Source organism: Melospiza melodia, chromosome 10 (assembly GCF_035770615.1).
Source record: "Melospiza melodia melodia isolate bMelMel2 chromosome 10, bMelMel2.pri, whole genome shotgun sequence".
Taxonomy (NCBI): Eukaryota; Metazoa; Chordata; class Aves; order Passeriformes; family Passerellidae; genus Melospiza; species Melospiza melodia.
In genome coordinates this window covers 13,391,015-13,408,631 of record NC_086203.1, presented here as the reverse complement: position 1 = coordinate 13,408,631, position 17,617 = coordinate 13,391,015, and the positions used below count along the sequence as shown (strand labels likewise).

At 41.4% G+C, this 17,617-nt stretch overlaps 1 protein-coding gene across 14 annotated transcripts in view; it reads left to right on the top strand.

Moving 5' to 3' along the window:
* ATP2B2 (ATPase plasma membrane Ca2+ transporting 2) overlaps positions 1–17,617 on the top strand; it is a 407,966-nt gene that overhangs the window by 286,349 nt on the left and 104,000 nt on the right. The window lies entirely within an intron of this gene.

The window sequence follows — 17,617 nt, the reverse complement described above, 5'->3', positions numbered from 1 at the left end:
ATTCCATCCCCAGCCTCCAGAAGGTCACTAACAGGAAACTTCCACGTGGTTTGCTCCTGATCCCATTACATCTGCTCCTGACATATTTTTCTTTTCATCTTGACGTTTCTTTATGCAAATCCTGAACCTCTTGACGTGAGTTAAAGGAAAATCATAACTTTTCTTGTGAAACTGGAGGGGTTTTGATACAGTTTGCACCTTTGAGCCTGCATTTGGAGGGTGCTTGATTCATCCTTTGTGGTTGTTTATCACGTATTATGGATGAGGAATATGTAATTGCTTATGTAACTGCTGGATCCCATGGCAGGAGCACAGATCTCCAGTTTACACCAGATGAAGGCTTGAACTCAGTGAGATTCACACATCTCAGTATTTTTAGTGGTGCAGCTCAGGCTCATGAGCCTGGCTCCAAAGGGAATATTGGAGCAAAGTCCTGTTCCTGATAAATATTCCCCATATTCTGCAGAGCCTTTCTGGCTGCAGGAAGTTTTACCACCCTGCCTGCCCCCCTTCCTTTTTTCCCATTTCCCCCCCCACCCTCTTTGGAAAGCACTCTTGAATTCACATGCTTAAAATATTTGTTCCTCTCCATAAATGCAAGATTTCCATTTCTGGCAGCTGATCCAGATTTTTTTTCCTCCCCCCCCCCTCTCTCCTGCTCCCTCCCAGACTTCTAAAGCTGGATCAAACATGCTGTGTGAAATGACGTGAGCAGCTTGGCAAATGTAGGAAGAATGTCTTCCTCTAAATATAGCCCTGAAATGCTTTTTACATTTGCTGCAGTTTCCTTTGGCTGCTTTTCCTTGCAGCCCCTTCCTCCTTGCCTTGCCATTCAGCAGCACAATCAGCACGTAGCCCTGCACAGCTCCTGCCTCCTGCCCGGGCTGCTTTCATCCTTTGGAAATCATTGGGAGCCTTTCATTGCTCCCTCACTGCATTTTGAATGCTTGGCTATTGATTCAGCAGGTGCTCGATTTAGGCATGAAAAGATAAAGGAGTCATTGCTTTATTTTTTTTTTAACTGAAGAAAATGTTATGTATTGGAATTACCTCATCTAACTAGTGGGATACCTTGGGGACATTATAAACCATGAGAGATCCTTGACAAAATTAAGATTTAGCTCAGACTAAATGTGCGGATTGCCCTATTTTATTTTATTTTGTTTTATCTTGCAGGAAAAGAATTTTGAAATCATAATTTCTCCAGGTTTTAGGGGAGCTGTGTCATCAGGCAAGGGGAGGCTTGTTCCTTTCTTTTTCAAATTGTTATTCTTCTTATTTTGATCGTGCATTTAAAATGTTTCTTTTCCCATGGGAAGACAGGAGCCAGCTGAGATTGTGAGGGAGTCTGGAAAGCTCAGCAGCACAGCCTGGGAAAATGTGGTTGTGTTTTCCCACAGCACAGCATTCTATTCAATAGTCACTGCTTTCCCTGCTTTAAATTGTTTTCCTGAAAGCTTTTGCCCTGGTTTACACAAGAAGAAAAATCAAATTAGTGAACATGTTGTAATCCAATTTGTGGACCACATTGTGAAGGTCTTCCACACTTTTTTTTTTGAAATCTTTCTTTGGACAGTTGTATAAATAATTCCCTTTAATTTTAAAATTAGTATATCATAAATTACTGCCAAGGGTACCTTTAATTGATTGGTAGATGACTTTTTGAAGAATCCCAGTCTCTGGAAAATGGACATGTTGACCTTGATTTTACCTTGGTGAGCTTGGGAATATTTCCGCTTGTAATTGATTTTAATGGGTTTGACTTCAGTAGTTTCCTTTCCTCGTTCTCCCCAGAACGAAAATTTCATTGAAATATGCACTTATTGGCAACTTTTATGTTGGTTTTTTTCCCTTGAAAATAATATATTTATTTCTGAAAGTACAGCCAGGAGTTAGAAAGGAGAGCTGGCACATGTTGTTCTTTATTCTTGATCTTGCCCCCTCTTTAAAATTCTAATTTTTAAATTTTGTTTTTCCAAATGAAATGCATTTTCATTTTGAAAATGAGCTAAGAGGAGTTTTCTTTCCACACTAATTTATTCAACCACCACTGCCAATATTCTGAGCTCATTAACTTCTTGCTTGGAGTAACTTGAAAAGTTGTCACCCCCCAGAAGTGACAGTCTTGTAATATAGAAACAAGAAACTTTAGAACACAATGTCAGGGAAACACCACTTGTAAATTGAGCATTTATATACCTTTATTTAATATACCTATATCTGCCTCTCCCACATCCAGACTTTATTTAATATACCTATATCTGCCTCTCCCACATCCAGAATTTATATCTACCCATGGCATTACTTGTTAGTATAATAAGTTGAACTCATCTAATTTAAAAAATAGTATAACTCTTTCTTTTCTTGACTCTTGAAACCCACTTGTAACTTTTGATGCTGTAGCAGCATTAGCATTTAACTGCTGTCTGCAGTTGAAGTGCAAAATATATTTCTCCTGAGGCTTTTGAAGGAGAAAAGCAGGATAAAATCCACACTTCCAACAAATATTAGAGTGCTCAGGAGCCTTGTTGTAAGGATGTGAGTGTTCATATCTTCATTTCAGATCTGGTGAGTCTTGGAGAACATGATTTCCATGTCTGGTGCAATCAGGGAATCTGATCTAGAGGAATCTCTGGATAAAAATGCAGTTTTATTGCTTCTCCAGAAACCACCCCAGCTCTTTCTTTCCATATTCCTTAGCAAGGAGTGCAGCTTTCAGGAATGTTGCTCTCAGGAGTGGTTTTGATGACGTGCTTTGCATTCCCTTTCACCATCTGACAGGCCATGGGAAGCAGTTGAGAACTTCTGCATAAATCATTGTCGGCCCCGTGGCAATTACTGCTCTCATTACTGAGCCACACGAAATCAGTTTGCTGCCCTTTCTAAAAAGTGCAAAACTGAGGCTGGATTTCAGCAAATGCATCTTGAGAGAAAATTCCCAGCACAGGTGTGGCCTCCAGTGCAGTGAGGATCACTCAGGGGCAGGGTAAGAATATTTGTTCCTCAGGAAAATCCCTTCTGTGGTTTGTGGATTTCAGTGTTCCCTGGCCATGCAGAGCAGGGGGTCTGTGATAGCTCAGAGCATTTGATGAAAGTGTGAAATAATTTAATTCACATTATTTTTTTTTTTTGTAAGGTAGATTAGAGGTAGTCCAGGACTAAAATTGAAAAGGGGCAGGGTAAGAATATTTTGTTCCTCAGGAAAATCCCTTCTGTGCCCGTGGTTTATGGATTTCAGCGTTCCCTGGCCATGCTCTGTGGTAGCTCAGAGCATTTGTTGAAAGTGTGAAATAATTTAATTCACATTATTTTTTTTTGTAATGTAGATTAGAGGTCCAGGACTAAAATGGAAATGTTTGTATATCAGTATATGGTGAAATGATTTTTATGCAGTTTGTAAAGAAATGCTCTTCCCTGTTTTTAAAGACGGTGTATGAGTAGAAAGAGAGCAAGCAATGGACTCAAACCATCACATTGCTTGAGGAAACAGGACATCCTTTAGGAAAGAGTGCTTGGACTCAGAAACTCAGCCAGGGAATGGGAAATGGCTTCTCTTGGCCATTCCCAAACCTGTCATATTGTGTCTGTAGAAATGCAAGAATCTCCTTTTCCACCTGGCATTTTGTTATTTTTGGTGGGGTTTTGTTCTTTTGTTTGTTTGTGGGTTTTTAGGGTGTTTTTTTTTTTGTTTGTTTGTTTGGCTGGTTTGCTTTGGTATTTCCCCACTGTTTCCCCTCAGAGCTCTGCTGGAGCAGCCCCTCCTGGCAGAAATGCCCTGGTGGCATTTGCAGCTCTGTCCCTTTCTGGGGCTGATTTCCCCAGTCCCCCAGCAGGATTCTGCTGCTTTGGTCCAAACATTCCCAGATCCTTCTGCAAACACCTTCAGCAGCAATTTCTGAGTCCTTGTTTCCATCTCCAGCCCCTGCATCACATGTGGATCTTACTGCAAAAACTGCTGATGCCAAGCCCTGCCAATCATCTGCTGTTTACAGGAGTGTAACAAACATTTTAACTCTTCTTCCTTGAGCTCCCTTTCCTTCTGTGGGTTGCAAAGGGGGGAGGAAGCAGCCTGAGGTAAGATGTTTTAACATCCCAGTGTTTAGCAGGGAGCCCCAGGCAGGATATCTATTTTCCAGTGTACAGCTTTTAGCAGCTTAAAGGTGGAATAAAAAAGGAAAAGTCTTTTTGGTTCAGGCAGCTTCTGTTAAAATTCCCAAGGCAAAGGTCTGGATTGAAAACAAAGTGAAATGATCAGTTGCATTGCTCAGTGCTGCTCAGCAGGGCTTTGGCTGGGTTACCCTTCCCCTTTACTCATACAACAAGTTGGAAAAACACAGGAACAGGACATGGTCCCCTGAAATTTGGGCCTCCCAAGCCACTTGCTTTGAGATGTTGGTGGTTTTATGCTGCTGCTGCCCAGGGCTGGAGCTGGGGTTTCTGCTGGCCTTCCATGACATAAAAGATATTTGATTTCATATTTTATAAACAAAAGAGACTTTGTTTCATGGGGTTCACCACTCAGGGGTTTTCTTATCGTTTTTCTAATGTGCCACATTGCTCAGTGGGGACTCAAACTGGAGATTTGAACCAGAAAGGACTTCCAGAATCTGGAGGGAAGGTGAGGATGCTGCCTTACCCTGATCCTGTGCTGAGCCTCCCTGTGGAGGCAGCACTTGCTCAGACTTGTGGCACAACTGTTGTGGGAATGTCAAATCCCTGCTCGTGTGGGATGGACAGCAGGACACAAACAGCCAGGGAGAGGCAGGAGCCAACCTGGCAGCAGTGCCTGAGGCACCAGGCAGCAGGAAAAGCTCTCCCTGCAGAAGCCAAGGGGCGTTCAGATTAAAAAACTCTGTAAAAATCAGTCAGAGGGGGAGAAAAAACCCAAAGCCAAACAAAGAACTTCCCCATCCCCTTGTCCAGGTCTTTGCTGTGCTGTTCTCATCTTCTCCCAGGCTCCTGCCTGTGGAGCACAGCCCAAGATGTGTCTTTTGGCATTTCATCTCTTTAGCCGCTCTGGAAATAAGTCACAGTGAGGAAGATTTGACCAGCTGTTAGTTTGGGTATCTCTGGGAGAAAGTGAAAAAAAGTAAAAAGTTTTATTGATATTAGAAAGAATACCTATAAAAGAGAATATCTAGATATGAAAAAATACAGAGCAGTTGGCAGCAAGCTTATTTTTCTTAGTTAGGAGTGAAAATGTCGAATGTAACATCAAGTAGCTTGAATTTCTGTGCAGTTTGTGCTGATGTACATTAAAAAAACTATTCCCATAAATTTGGACAGTCTAATTCTCCTCCATGTAAATTCCTTTCCTTGGAGTTCTGCTGGAGCAGAACAGCTACACTAGTGTGTGTGCAAGGCTCAGGTACAACATTCTAAAGATGGGATGTCTGTCCCAGTCCCCCAGAACTCACTCTGGGTATTCAAAAACAAATTACAACCCATTGGAATAATGTGAAATTGAGCCATTGCTCCCTCAAAACACTTCAAAATGTTGTTTTTGTGCTGTGTCATTTTGTGGTTCCAACTCTCACCTTTCTTTGGGCCACTTCGTGGTTTCCTGCTTTAGGCTGCTAAAGAGAATTTCAGGATTTTAGGGGAGGTGAAACAGATGGGAGAATCCCCTTTCTGTGTTGCCATGTGTGTCAGGACTGCTTGACCAGAGATTGGGTAAAATTCTTCTCTTTTTGCCCCAGTTTTTAAACTGTGATTTTCATCCCTTCAGTTTCTTTGCCAATAGTTGTGGCAGAACTGCACTCATTTGAGTAATTTCAGGTAGGTGATATTTGGAATTTCAACAATTTTCTTCCCACTCTCCCAGCAACATTTTTCTTTCTCACACTCACTGCCCCAGATCACAAAACTCCTTCTACTCCCTTTCCGAGAAGCGCCGTGTCTCAGGAAATGGGTCTAGTGGATATTTTTTTTTTTTTTTCCTGGGGATTCTAAAAACCTTTCCATCTCTGTGATGAAATCATCTTGTTCTTAGATTGTATAAACACGGCAGATGCCTGGTGGGGAAGGCTGGAAATGGAGCCGCGCTTGGCTCGCAGCCGCGCGCAGGTGTGGGCGGGCAGGAGGCCACCCTTGGACGCACCAGGCGCGGCAGCACCGGCCCTGCAGGGGCTCTGCCACCTCATCTGCTCTGGGAAATGGCACTGGGAGCTGCGAAAGCCTCTGGGGAGAGCCTTCAGCTCCTGCCAAGGGCGGCCACCTCGGGGCTGCTGGGCAGCTCTCCCAGTTACGAAGCCAAGATCAAGACGAAAAACTGACTCCACAATTTGTGTGTGAGCACTTTAACCAATGTCTCCCAGTAACATTTTTTGGGACACTGGGAATCTGTCACCTCTTCAAGTTCTCTCCATTGAACAAAAGATATTGGAGAAAACATGAAGCCTTTTCAGTAGAAAGTGAGCCAAAATTCATTTGTTTTAACGCTTTGCAGTGCTTTGAAGCGTAAATGACACCCCATTTCATGGCCTGTGTCGGTACAAAGCCCCTGCAAGTACTGAAAATATTCCCAAAACTTTGCTGCAGATGCTGAGAACAACAAGTGGTGAACATCTTCCAGCTTCTGCTGTGTTTGTCTCAGGAGGCCGCCCTTGGATGCATCAGACATGGCAGCACCAGCCCTGCAGGGGCTCTGCCACCCCATCTGCTCTGGGAAATGGCACTGGGAGCTGTGAAAGCCCCTGGGAAATGGCGCTGGGAGCTGTGAAAGCCTCTGGGAAATGGCGCTGGGAGCTGTGAAAGCCCCTGGGGAGAGCGTTCATCTCCTCTCAAGGGTGGCCACCTCGGGGCTGTTGGGTTTGGCGTTGTCGCTGCCGAGCGTTTCTGTCGTTTTAGGCGTTGAAATGAACGCGGCTCGTTGGAGTTGGTTGGAACAAGGAATTCTCCTGTGCCCCCTGGATTAAATGGCCCAGGGGAATAAACAGTTGGTTTGAGAAAGGGGAAGCACTGATTGCTGAGGAACTCGAAGCAAATTTAATTAAACTGAATTAAAAGTAACCTGAGATAAATAGCCACATGAAGGTCTGGTGCCATCCTCTGAGGAATTCGGTTCATTTGCTTCCTAGTGAGGCACAATTGGATTGAAACTCAATGTTTTAATGCAGCATTTATCAATTTTTTTTACCTTGTCTTCACCTTTTCAGCCCAGCCTCCATTTCCCTTAGCATATCAGTTCAGGAGGGCTATTGAATGTCAAGTGAAGCACATTCATTTTTTAAATCCTTCGCCAGACCTTTCCATCCTGAGGGTCTTGCAGGGCCCATCCAAGATTGCAGGACATTTTCCACAGGAAAACATTGCATGCATCTCCCTGTCTCTAAAAATCTGCCACCCTGAGGTTCATTAATATGCAGTTAATCAATTTGATTAATGAGTGAAAAAACTAAGAAATGTCAGATATGAGTCAGCTGAACCAAAGTTAATTCTCCAGTCTTTTGTGGCAGCTTTACATCTTAATTTTTTTTTTTATGTGATAATGTAGATTGCATTAAAAATGCACAAACGTAGGCAGCGCAAAAATCTATTTTGTGAGGCCAATGTTAAAGGTGTTTTGCAACCCTCCTAAAATCATAGCAGCACACAGAAATAAACAACTGTAAGTCTTTTGCCAGCTCTCCCAGTTATAAACCCAAGATCAAGATGAAAATCTGACTCCCCAGTTTGTGTGTGAGCACTTTAACCAATGTCTCCCAGTAACATTTTTTGGGACACTGTAAATCTGTCCTGTCTACAAGTCCTCTCCATTAAACAAAAAATATTGGAGAAAATATGAAGAAAACGAGCCAAAATTAGTTTGTTTTAACACTTTGCAGTGCTTTGAAGCCTAAATGACACCCCATTTCATGGCCTGTGTCGGTACAAAGCCCCTACAAGAACTGAAAATATTCCCAAAACTTTGCTGCAGATGCTGAAAACAACAAGTGGTGAACATCTTCCAGCTTCTGCTGTGTTTGTTTCATTCTGTAAGTGTGCACAGAGACTGTTACATAATGTTCTCTAGGCACTGAGCAATCAGAGATCAATGGGAAATCATGGATATCGGGGGTATAAGGGCCACAGAGCCTTAAAAGCTGATGTGTCCTAATAGGAATCCTTCACCATCTTTGCTGCTAAACAGATTCCACTGATCCAGTCTTATTGTGCTGCCCAGGGAGGAGCATTCTCAAGAGAAGCTGAGCTATTAGAAAATAGCATTTTTTCATATAAAATAGATTAATCTCAAAAGCAGAGTTGATTGTCAGAGTGAGCAAACCAGCTTTTAAGGAGTGTTGCTGCACACACTCAAAATTCTTTTCTCATTCACCATAAAAATTAAACTGTGAGATCCCCCTAGGATTTTTTAAACCAGTCTAAGGAGTCTGTGAGCAGGAAGGGGACGAAGCAGTTGGCAGCCTGGAAAACAGGAGAAACAGAAGTATTTGCCCTCTTAAAAACAGCTTGTTCTGCCAAAACCCCCATTTAACCTCCTTCCTCCCAAAGCAGGGATGAGGTGAAGCAGCATATGGCTTCTAGAGACACTACCACAGTCTGTTTGGCTAAGGAAATTTAGTGCTTGTGAGAATTTGCTTTTTTAATTCTTGTTCTAAGTATTAGTTCAATGCCAGGTCTAAGCAGCCACGAGCAGAGAGCAGGACAGCTTGGTGTGTGTGTGCACTGTGTGTCCCAACCCTCATTGTCACCAGTACAAGGCTGAGCTCATGGGGAGGAGGTTGTGCCCCTTTGGGTGGTCATTCCCTGGAGACACTGCTGAATTTCTGAAACATCTTTGCTTTGGTGTTAGTCTCCAAAGAAGGGACAGGTTTAGGTTGGGGGCTCCTCCATGGATGAATGGGTGAGAGTCCTTTGTGCTATGGGATCATGGGGAGTCTCCTCATGGAGAGGGGCCAGGCCGGACTCAGGCTGAGCCTTTCCTGGGCTTTGGGATGATGCTCCTGGAGAGAGCCCCAGGGCCAAGCAGCCACCCTGGTTCCTCCCAGCTGGGTGGTGCTGGGAGAGGGCAAATTTGAGGTTCTGGCTGGTTTTGTGGGTTTGGGGGCTGTTTGAGGGTGCTGAACAAGGGGGTGCAGGGCTCACCTGGCCATGGTCCTGAGCCCAGGAAGGTCAGGAAGGCAGAACAGCCAGGCTGGGCTTCCCCAGAGCTCCCCAAGGTTCCCTAAATTGAGAATGATGCCAGGAGGAATGCTGGGTGGGTAAATCAGAGAGCTCTCCAGCCTGGCCTGGCTAATCCCAGCCTGGCTACACCAGCCTAAGGCCAGGGAGGCAGGAGATGATGAGCAAACCCACCTGAAGGGGTGCTGGAGGGGATTTAGTCCGTCCCACACTCAAAAGCTTCAGCCCTCCCTGACAAACACTTACTACTTCAACCCTCTCTGACAGACATTTATCAGAGTTATCTCTAAAAGATTCCAGTGATGGAAATTCTCTGAATTCCCAATATAATCTGAGTGTCCCTGTACACAGACATTAATTCCTGTAAGAATTACCTGGTTACATCTTGTAAGAATTTAAACTCAGCGCTGAGTTTTTGTTTTACGAGGATGTAAGGACCAATTTGTGGTGTTTTATTTCCAGCCATATTTTGTGTGCTTGAAGACAGCCTGATTATAAATACCGGGGAAGAGCTGTTTGTGAAGACTTCCCCATCTTTTTCTTTGGGGATTTGAAATTCGAGCAGTGTGGCAGTAGTAGAGAAAATGCAAATATTGCAGTGAAGCTGACAAAGGGAGCTAAAATATTACCTTAAAGATATTTACCTGCTTTTTAAAAAAAATAAATAAAAATTCCTTCAAATCAATGTGAAACCAAAAGCTCTGAAAACCTCTTTATTGCCAAAAGTTAATAGCTTATGGAATTAAATTAACAGTATAAAATACAGGAATATGGAATGTTTTCTTATGTCATCATGATTTAAAAATAATTTTTAATTTGGCAGCTTTAAGATACCAATTAGTATTCAAATTTGCAAAATCTTTATGATGTGACTTTTTAAAGATGAAGTATTTCTGGATCTGCTTCTAGGATTATTTTACAGTTGGAGTTGAGACAAACTGTGCTGCATCCCAAAATCTGCCTGTGCTAACAGTTCCTCCCTGTTGGTGGGTTTGAATTAGAATGAAAAATTATTACCTGGAAAAAAAATATTTAAGCACAGAAACAAACCAGAAATACCTTTTTGAACAGGAAGGCACTTTGCATATGTGCATATTTTCATGGATATATATAAACACACACATCTCTCTCCTATTAGAAAAGTAGCATTTAAACAAGAATTTTGATTTATTTTTTGCACAAGCTCTGCCTTTTCGCTCCTCTTGTTTCAGTTCAGTGTGGATAATTAATATGCAGAAAATATAGAATGCTAATTTCCTGCAGCTTTGGATAGATCCAGGTGAACATTTCAGTTTAGAATTTGTCTCAGAAATCCCATCTCCTGTCTGTCCCAGTGGGGCTCACACTGAAGGGGGTTTTGGATGTGAATTCAGGGGGGATTTCTTCCCATCCTTTGGGGTGAAAATAAACTGAGCCCCACAGTTCAGGACACGTTTCCTGCACTGTAAAACTGCTTTTATAGGGCCATGCTAATATTGGGAGAACTTTTTGATGCCTGCTGCTGTCAGACATTCTGACAGAATTTTAATCGTTTACTGAGCTCATTCCTCACCTCCTAAAGCTTTCCAGCACGAAGGAATGGAGATGAGAAATGGTTTTTGCTGAAGTCTGAATAAACACTGCAGGTTATGAGGGGGTTTTGTGGCTCAGCTCTACAAATCTTCCCCTCTTCCTTTGGCCAGGTTTTCTCCTTATCCTGAGCGAGGCAGGGACAGCATCAGGAGAGGCCCAGGTGCTCCAGGACTGGCTCCAAGGGCAATCTGGAATTTTCTGGGGTTGCAGGGTTTTTCTGTTTAAGCTCCTCAATTGCAAATTCTCCTTATCAGTGCCTTACCAGCCCTGAACCTCTGAAAACTCTGAATTACTCTTTGGGGACCTGTTAAATCAGTCACCTTTCCTCAGTAACCTCTCTCTGCAGGGTGGAAAAAGCTGGCAAATTCTCTCTAAATTGTCTGGGTGTGTGAAGCGTTTCAGACCTTGGAAAAGGTTTTTGCTAGCACGGAACACAGCCAGAGCAACTGCAATCATCTACAGAAATGTTTGTGTGAGTGTGGTCAGGCATCCCCACTCCATCCCCTGCTCCTCTTGGGGTTTTAGAAGCTCCAGTGACATTGAAATAGAGATTTTTGGAGTTCACTTATGTTAGCAATATGAATTAAGCAGTTAAAGTTTAGCCTGTAGAACTATGTGTTGAATGTTAACCTATTTATTTAAGAAATCTCTGCCATGGTACAAAGGGCATAGGAAAATGCGAATTTCTGAAGTTTCTTGCATGAAGAACAATACCAAAGAAGACCAAGAGATACAAAAAGCTCAGATTAGTTTATTTATTGTGCGTATTGCTTCAAAACATCTGTCAAGATTTCCAGGCAAAGCCAACCTTTTTTCAATTTTGTTTTGGCAGGTAGATTTTTTGGTATTATTTCTGTTAAATCCTCCCTGTTAAAACGCCTTGTTTTAAAGCATCAAAAACCCCCCAAAAAGGAGAATATTTTTGGAAGCAAACACATTTCATTTCTATCAGAACCCAGGCAGAGAGGGATGGAACAGCACAAGCACCCATCACTGAGGCAGATGCCACCCCAAAACCCTTTTTGCAGTGATTTGCTCTTTTCATCCCCGTGCTTCAGACAGAAAGGGAAGAGGCTCTGTGGATGGGCACAGGACAGACATCTCTCATTTCTGCTCCTGCATTTCTCAGCTATTTGTTGCTCTCTGTCAATGTGAAACGTTCTGCAGGGCTCTATTTAAAGCTGAGTGCCCCGATGAGAGCTGCTTTTCGGGAAACATTTCTTTGTTTGCCCGGGTTTCTGTGTTTCCTGGGGCTCTCAGTGATCGGAGTGGGAGCTGAGGAAGTGCTCAGAGCCTCCTCTCCCTCCAGCTGCATTTCACAAGTGCTGGAAGTGATGCCTTTTTGGGCTACCTAAAATCAGAGGCCAGACAGAATTAAGGGAATAAAAAGCAGTTCTATTTATTGAAGGGCCTGCAGGTACACTTAGGGCAGACAAAACCCCCTCATGGCCTACACCCAAAATAAATGACAGATCAGAAGTTTCATATTTTTATAAGTTTGGTCCATTTGCACATTGGGGGTTATTCTGCCAATCCCAGCTGCAGGTAATGAAGTCATTGAGCCCAAGTTTGCTCCCCCCAAGTCCCTTTTGTTCCCATCTCTGGGCCCTGAGGCACTGAGGTGTCCTTGATTGCCAGGCCTGGAGAGGAATTGTTGTGTGCGCCCAAAATGGGAAAGCTGCAGCTGGCACTGGGTGTGGGGTTCAGAGTTACACTAAAATTTTTTTTACTAAAATTTTTTTAAATAAATGAAAGATATAAAATCTAAAATCCCAGGGCACCACAAGTCATCAGGGATTGCTCCATGAGAAATGGGAACTTTCTTCCTGTTTTTAGAACCCAGCTGCACCTTTACCTCTGACATGGCTGCAGCTCCAAATTTAGCAGATTATCCTGATATTACATATATTTTTTCCTTCATCCATTCGTGTTCAAAAAGACAATTTTATCCCAGGACCTGCAGCGTTCCCTTTGCCATTTTTTATTTTTTTCTAATAGCAAGGTTGGAATTCTAAATCAAACTTAATTAAACTTTTCCAAGTGAGTAAATGCCAGCATATGGACAGCCACTTCCCTGCTAATATCAAGCTAACAGAAATTCTAATTTCTAATTGGTTTTATTCCTAATGATTTGTTTGCATTGGCACAATAGCCCATTCTAAATGTGGTCTTGCAACATGTGATCGTGAAAAAAAAAAAAGGATTTATTTCCCTCCTTCTTTTACTCTCAATTAACCCATGACATTTATTAGTGTTCCATCCAAAGCCCCGGGATCACAGTTCCCCATGTTGCTAATTCAATTTACTCCATACATCCTTCTAACAGAGTTTGTGTTTTACATTGATATTTTCTTTTCATAGTTATGACATTTAAACAACTTAATCTGAAGGGGATCCCTTGTTTGTGCTGTGTGTTCTTCATTGCTGTAAATTGGTTTTTGATGGAGTCTGAATTTAAAACACTTTCCTGGTAGAGTTCCTGGGGATATCAAGGCTGGCTGCTGAACCAGATTTCTCAATGTATTTTTATTCTGAGCTGAAGCTGTCCAGCTTTTTTCCATGAAAAACCCTGAGAAAAAAGGGTTTTTTCTAAACTGAGCAAAACTATTTAAGGTTAAGACCATGTGCACCTGTTCTGCATTCTTGGAACAGTGACTTAAATGTGGGGAATTTTGTAGCTCTATTTTTATATATCCTGCATGAATACAAAGAAAGCTTCAACTTGCACCAGAATTTTCCTTGTGGACATTAATATTTGTGCTGAAATGAAGAGAAATGTCAGAAGCACTTGTTACTGACAAATTTATTTTTGTATTTGATTTAGTCTTTTTTTTACTGTTTCTACAGAGAGAGTTAAATAATATTAAGTATATTTCTTTATGGAATAGTTGTAGTTCATACTAGGAGCTCTTTCTTTTTGGGAGAAGGTCACTGTAGCAATTTTCCCAGCACAGCCTTCCTTGCACTGTGGAATACATTGTGCTGTAATTTTGGCCCACAGCCTCTCAATTAATCCCTTAAATAATTATTACTTGCAGAATTTTAAAGAGGAATGATTTTTTAATTTAATTATTTTGTCTTTTTTGAATAGAAAGTATTTTTTGTTTGTTTAGCAGTGCCTGTGAGGCTGTTTATAATTGTTTGTTCTTACAGAAGTAAAATTCTTGTGAAAGACTTTTTCTGCAAGTTCGTACAGGGCTGCAGAAATTTAAGTGAATGCAATGGCTCTTTTCTAGGTGTTTTGATGAAGATATTTTCCACTGGTCATTTTAGAATACACCTGTCTTGATTTTTGCCATATTCTAAAATGCTTGCAAGGAGCTGCTTGTAGACTGAGAGTGCATGAAATTTTATTAGTAGAAACTGTCTTTTCTGAAGCCTCCCATTATAAAATCCTTGATTCTTAATTTCCTGCTTTCCTGGCTGGATATCCAGCCAGTCTGTCTGTCTTTTTGATTTTCTCTTTCCTCTACTTTGAACCCATCACCTTTGGAATGAGAGAGCAAAGGAGGTCCTGCTCATCCAGCGCTGCCTGGGGTTTTTTGAGTCAATTGATATTTGTATTGCAATGTGGAGTTTTAAAATTTTCATTTATTTTAAATTGGTTTTCATTTAGTTTCATTTTTCATTTATTTCCATTTATTTTATATTGGTTTTTATTTATTGCAATCTGTGGGGTTCCCCACACCAGATCAGCTTTGGGAGCCAATTCCTGACAGAAGTTTAGTCTCAAGCTGGTGTCAGTAACAAGACATTGAGGACTTGTAGAGTGCAAAATGTGCCCTTTTTTGTCGTGTGGGACCTGCAGATGAAATAATTATTTCCTAGTGCAAAGTGTCCTACATCTGCTTTGTACAAATCTGTGTTGGGCTGCAAATTCTGAGGTCCCCCAGCTGCCTTCCCTTCATGAGAGATGTGCAGATCTCTGACAAAACTCTTGGATCTTGCTCATCACACATGGCCAGGGTGCCAGGCACGACTCAGCTCTCTGCTGGGGAAGAGGCAATGAGATTTAGCACTTTGGGACAGCATAAAAAGTCTTCTCACATATTTCCCAGGAAGAGATCCTCCAGAAATATTAATTCTGCAAGTAGGACCCGGCTAGGACGTGCCCTTGCAAGTCAAGTGGTTGAATAACTGCACTTGAATCCTTGTTAATAAACACAGAGCAACTTTTCAAGGTCTGATTCCTGCAATTGGAGCCCATGTTTTACCTTTAGAATATGAGGTTTTATTTACCTGACATGCCTAGCTTGGAGCAATATAAGTGAAGCTACAACAACCCAACATCAAGCTTTGTCTCTTGCAATCCCTTAGAATAGGACTTGTGATGAAAATTCCTTTTTTTTTTTTTTTTTTCCCTTGCATTTCTCTCTTTTTTCTCTGGCAAAAAAAAGGAAACAAAATTGAATATAAACACTGTAGAAGACCATTGCTTGGTCTTTTGGTGGAGTCAGGACCCATCCCTTTGCCTGATCTCTCCAAAATGAATTTCCTTGGAGATGCCTGGCAAAAGAATCCTGCTTGACACACCCCAGCTCCTGAAATGGAGGGAATATTTCAATGAACTGTGCTCATGAATTTGTGATCAGGCTGAAGAACGTGTGAAAATACATATATATATATACAGGTAGAGAGAGAGATAAATAGATATATGTGTATCTATATATATCTATAACTCTAACTATATAATATTCTTATATTTATATTTTATAGGTATATTTTTATTTATATTTAAGGTATATTTATATTTGTATTTATATCTATATCTATATTTGTATGTATATTTATATCTATATCTGTCTATGTGTATGTCATCCATATATCTATATGTATTTCTATATCTTTATTGTGTATATCTATATCTATATCTATATATCTACATCTTTATATCTATATCATCTATATCTATCTAATTCTATATTTATATCTATATCTACCTCATCTATATTTATCTATATCTTATCTATATCCATATCTATATCATCTATATAATCTATATATCATCTATATCTTTATCTATATAATCTAGATATATTTCTATTTCTATATCTTTATATCTATATCATCTACATCTATCTATCTCTCTATCTATATCATCTATATCTATATCTATATCTATATCTATATCTATATCTATCTATATCTATCTATAATCAATATAATCTATATCTATATCCATCTATGCTTACAGGACCCCCAGATTAGTTTCCTTGCATATAGATGCCAAAAAAGTGTAAATATTTAATAGGAAGCTCTGGAGCTGGCAGTTACATAACAAACCCACAGGGACAGCAGCTCTTTGCTTCCCCCTCCCTGCCCCCCTGGAGCCCTTACATAACAAACTGGTGGATCACAAAGCCAGGAATTCTCATATTGGCTTCAAATACGTGCCCAAACGTAGCTTTTAATGAGTGAACAAACCCCCTGAATGCTGATGTTTGTGGGGTAATTTTGTCACCCTCATAAATCCCTTCTGTGGGTTTGGAGAACACTGATCCTGCAGGTTGCTTGTGTTAGGAAAATTAACCCACAAACACCTGAGGTTTATGTCCAAAAGGAGACAGAGGAGTCCTTTTACTTTATTTGAATAAAGGGAGAGGCCATGGGGCATTCCTCTGGAACCTCTCAAATTTTTGGAGGGCACAGCTTCCTTTTTATCCCAATTTCCCAGTCACATTTCCCTTCTCTCTTTCCCTATTTCTGAGGTACTTGAGAGCTCCAGACTTCCCAGAACACCTGATTCCAAAGATTCCCCTCTAATGTATAACCCTCCCTTTCCCCCTAATGTATAACTCAATCCTTTTTATCCCAATTTCCCAGCCACATTTCCTTTCTGTTTCCCCATTTCTGAGGTACTTGAGAGCTTCAGACTTCCCAAAACACCTGATACCAAACATTTCCTTCTAATGCACAACCCTCCCTTTTTATTGTTAATTCTTACAAAATTTAGGGGTTTTTCTTCCCTATTGTTTCTTCCATCTTTCAATGTCTAATTTAATTTATCAGCAAACCTACAGTTTATTTGTAAAAACAAATATCTTTTTCCATTCATCAAACAAGGAATCCTCCCCCTTGTTTCTTTTCTGTCTCAGTGCTGGTTTTATCTACCAGCTTGTTTGGAAAGACAAATCCACCATTCCTCTCACTTGGAAATGTTGGTCAGGCTGCCTGAAGCCTTGGGGGGAGTGAGGGAAAGGCAGAAATGGGTGAAATTGCAGAGATTTCTGCCCCTGTGCCTGGGCTGTGACTCGGAGCCAGCCCGGTGCTGCTCTGCCCTCGTGGGGAGTGATTCAACATCTGCTGATGCATCGTCATGCCGAGGAGGATTTGGGGCAGGAGCGGTGGTGCCAATCGCTCCTGGGACTCCTTGTGGAGCAAAAGGCAAGATACCAGGAGGGAGCTGCAGAAATGAACGCTGCAGTGTTTGTTACAGCTCGAGAAGCCTTGTTAAGGAGGGGAATTTATGGGTTTTATCACGTAATTTTTGGGTTATTGTTCCTTTCCTTACACAGCTAAATACATTTGGAAAGTTAGAATCATCAGTGGTGCTGTTGGGAAGCAGAGCTGATGACAGAGCTGTAACTTTGAGCTGCTCAATTTGCTTTAATAACATCAGTGCTGGAGATGCAGCGAGGGAAAAAATGTCTTTAGAGAGAAAGAGATTCAATAAAAAGTTTTTATCGGGGAGCTGTTGTCTTTCTGGTGACAAAACCAGTTTGACTGACTAAAAAAATTACCTCTGGGGGTGTGAGGAGATTTTCCTAGGGAATTTAAATGCCACAAGGTATTCTCAGCTTAAAAATAGCAGTGTGTAGGTTGAAATGAGTAGCTGAGAGGTATGTGCTGTAGGTTGGGATTTAGGAATACAGATGTTCCCAGATTTTTAAAAATGTACTTTTTTTGATTTAAAAATTACTGT